Source organism: Micropterus dolomieu, linkage group LG06, assembly GCF_021292245.1.
Source record: "Micropterus dolomieu isolate WLL.071019.BEF.003 ecotype Adirondacks linkage group LG06, ASM2129224v1, whole genome shotgun sequence".
Lineage (NCBI taxonomy): Eukaryota > Metazoa > Chordata > Actinopteri > Centrarchiformes > Centrarchidae > Micropterus > Micropterus dolomieu.
This window is the reverse complement of record NC_060155.1, coordinates 22,186,712-22,190,739: the sequence shown is the minus strand read 5'-3', so window position 1 is coordinate 22,190,739 and position 4,028 is coordinate 22,186,712. Positions and strand designations below refer to the sequence as shown.

The following is a 4,028-nucleotide window of genomic DNA, read 5'->3' as shown; positions in this document are numbered from 1 at the left end:
GTCCATTAGCCTGTAGCGGTCTCTGAACCAGGACTATCTCCATTGAATAATTCTTAGACATGTGTGCAAGAGAGATATTAGGAGCAAAAGTGAGTCACGCCCTTCTGGGAATGACACTCGCAGGCTTGGCCTTTTAGACAGTCATGCTAAATAAGGGCAGGGCAGCATGGTCCCTTAAGCTTTAACTGGAGATTATACTGGGCAGAGTTCATCTGCACATTACCAAAAATAATGTGGAACAGCCTGCCATTCTCACATATCAGGGCTGCTTTATTTTTTTAGAAAACATTGCAAAGAGCATGCAAGAGCCTGGAAATTGTTTTGAATAAAAAAGCACAACGCAAGTTCACCCTCAAGGACTGCACAGCACTGCAGGCTGATTAAATATCACTGTCAGTGTGAGAAAGGCGAATTCCTCTCTGGTTTCCAGGGTTAAAGCTTGTTGCAAAATTAGCTTCCTCAGTGTTATTGGTAACTGAACAAATCCTGTTTTAAAAGAGTAGTAAACTATTGCTTCATAAACAGGTTACTGAAGCTGTGGCAAGACGACTTCTGTTCTTACATTACAACAGCACTGTTGTGTACTCCGTTTACGGTCACTGGGGGGGGCAGCAAAGAAATAGAAAAATGCCCTTCTCTCGTGCAATTACTGAGTCAGTCACTCACTGAATTAACCTAATTGAGTCCACCATTAGTGGACAGTGAAGTAATCACTTCATTCAACATTACATAATTAATACTAGGCAGTGCAACCTTAAAAACATCGGCATAACAATGATAACTTAGCCTATTTGTCCAAGCTCTCTGCCATCAGCAAATGGCTCTTAATACATCTTGTATGCGTTTGTGTATATTCAACGGAAAGACACAAGTGAAAAAGCTCTTCAACTCATGCAAAAAAACCACCACATGCATGAAGTGATTTTAATGATAAAATAAAGTATTGTTCTTCCTGGTACAGTAAGAGACATCCAGAAAGGCAGTCTAACTAGTGGTTAAACCTTAACTTGAAAAATACATAGACAAAAGGCAGCATTTTTAAAGTCAAAATTTTCCTTGAGCAGAATACCGTATGCAGCTTTGTACAGACAGCAAATGGATGAGATAAGTTACATGATTTGAATATATATATACCCTAGGCAATACAACTACCTGCAGCTGACAAGCCAAGCCTACATTAAACACACTATAACTGCAACTATATTTAATTTGCCTGCCTTTTTAAATAAAATGCACAAATACTTTAAAGATTTTAACTGATTAATACAGCTGAACATATTTAAAGCAGCATGAAATTTTGTATAAAAGCATAACATTTTTTCCTAAGACTTGATTTACTGATAATTCTCTTTATTTAGGAGTTTTATTTTAAAATTTCTTCATTCACCATTACATCCCCCCCACATTAAATGAGAAATTGTTCTAGTCTACAGATCTCTGGCAACCGAACTCTTTCACAAAAAGGTCACATAAGGGATGGTGAGAATAAAAAAGGGATACACAATAAGGGGAGCAGTGGAGGAGAAGGGGTCAAGGGTGCGTAGGAGTCATTGTGCAGTGGCAAATCATGTGAGAGTCACACTGGGGAAAAGCTCCAAGCTGCTCATGGGAAAATGAAGTAGAACAGTGAGGTTGGCAAATCCCATTTATTATTAGGCCCACACACACACGTATTCTTAAAAACAGCAGCACATTTGAAATAGACATGAGCGGCAAAACACAGGATGTAGTTGTACTCTGTGCAGAGGAGACAATGACTTATTGTCAACTTAAAGCAGAGTTTAACTATGATGAAGGTTTTGGTGCTTTGTAACACCTTTACACAGGGGACCCACCAGGTGGCACCATGGTGTGCATGTCTCCCTGGACACATACCATAGACTGTATATAAAAAAAAAGAGGCACACACTCAATCTTTGCGGTTGGCTTTGTGCAACATTTGAGACAGTAAACGATTACTATAAGTGACTAATACTGCTACTACAGATACTACTAAAACTGAAAGCAGGTCTCTTCCCAACACTGCTTTATATAAGTTGTCACCATGTTATGTGACCCTAAAATGCACTAACAGGCAATAATAAGTTACTCTTCAAGGACAAAAAAGGAAGACAGCCAACAGTTCACCGGCTTGTCATGTTACACCGCATTAGGTACAACTCACTCAACCAAATCTGGTTCCTAAAAAAGGCATTTTGCTCATAAAATCGTCTTTTAGCTTCGCGTAACGTTAAACGCGAAAAAGCAGTATGGGTCATTTTAAAACCTTCTAGACTGGAGGTTAGAGCAATGGATATTGTTGTAATTACAAGCATATCTATACAGCATTGATCAAGGTCAGTAAACAGGCTAGTGTAATGTCTACCTAATGACAGGGTTACCCCCTCAGCAGGAAGGGTCATTCACGGCTTCACTTGCTGAACGTGACTACCGGCTTTCTTCATTATGGCGCCCTTGGTTGTCACGTTGCCAATGCAACAACCAACATTGTGAATGTAAGATTTCCATCTGTAGTACTGGAAGCCTCCACGTGTCTTAAAAAAAATGACAGGTGGTGGTGTAACAGTTTCTGCTTCTGTAGGCTTTGTCGTACGTGCTAAGGACACGGCAGCATTAGCGTTTCATTCATACAGGTAATCTGCATTTAAAAGTTACTTTAAAAGGATTACATATGCAATACATTTGGCCAATACACTCTCTAAAGAAAAACGAGGGCTCGTGCCCGTCCACAGAGCGTCTTTGAATGGCAGTAATCGTTATTTCAGTACAATAAGCTGTAACGCCTATCCAGCTCAGGTTGAATTATTGTGTGTGTCGTGGATAAAACTCTCACCTTCTCTTCAACACACCGCAAACTTCTTCGGTGACAGCCTTTGATGCAAAGTAACTCTCGGTGCAGCTTCCTTGCTATCTCTCGTCTTTCAACCGGTGCCCTTGGCTCAACCACGCTGTCAAGCGCTTTTATCGGCTTCATCTTCTTCTTTGTTGGAAACCAGCGATTAGGTGCACTACCGCCACCTACCGGACTGGAGTGTGGCTCAAAGGCTTTGCAGACTGACGTACATGAACAAACAAAACCAATTAAAAACTACAGACAAAATAAAACAACACCTATATCCTCTCCATTAATTCAGTATTCTTCAGAAATTTAATGAGGTGCTTAGATATTCTCCAGTCTTTATCCCCAATGAGGTTCTCTACAGTGAACCTAAGCTTAGCTTTTCCTACAACTGCTGCTATTTTCCTCCAGCACATGTTGAATTGGCTCTAAACTGTTACATTTTGTACAGTGTCCAGTTGGGTGTTTATCTATTTCACGAAGTGAGTGGTTAAACCCTGTGTGTTCTATCCTTAGACAGGTAATGACTGTCTCTGTCTTCCGGCTCCCGCCCAACTTTCTTCCCAAACCAACATGTTTCTGTATACTGTAAAGATGTATTTCAGTTTCATTTAGTTCCCACTATTCTTGCTATATTTTTTCTTTGGCATTTGCTCTTTAATTAATGTCTTACCTTCAGCTTTACTTAACAGGACGTGCATGTTTGATTTAAGGGCTAGTTTCCCAGAATATCAGCGTCTTCATTTCCCTCTACCTCTACATGGACAGGAACCCAAACAAAGCAGACAGTCAATCCCTTATGATACATTCTAAACAGAGAATGATGGATAATAAATACCAGAACCAGTCTGCAGGACTTAACAGATTTAATACTGGTGAGCATTGCCCAGCACTGTGATGCATTGACTACTTTGCCTTCACTATTTTCTTCTACCCACTGCAATGCTATCAAAATGGTTATAAGCTCAATATAACGACAGATGATCTGGGGTTCTCTTCTTAATACCCATTTTGCATGCTGGCGGCTCCTGTCCCTCCAGTCTCTAGGTCTTGAGAGCCATCAGTAAACACCATGCGCTTATCAATATAGTGCTGCTCTATGTAACTTTCTTCTATCCTTCCTGAGTATGCATGCTAGGATTTCTTTTTGATTACTCACTGTATGTTCAAGTAAATAGATGGATTTACA

The 4,028-nt window shown here is 40.1% G+C and overlaps 1 protein-coding gene across 2 annotated transcripts in view; it reads right to left on the bottom strand.

The window, feature by feature from the left end:
* The window catches only part of LOC123972693 (transferrin receptor protein 1-like), a 19,034-nt gene extending 16,086 nt beyond the window's left edge, over positions 1–2,948 (bottom strand). Inside the window, exon 1 of one of the 2 annotated variants that reach the window (XM_046052284.1) lies at positions 2,834–2,948. The gene's annotated coding sequence lies outside the window, so the exon portion shown is untranslated. The remainder of the gene's footprint in view (positions 1–2,833) is intronic. The other variant, XM_046052285.1, reaches the window with a different exon arrangement.
* Positions 2,949–4,028: the final 1,080 nt, after the last annotated feature.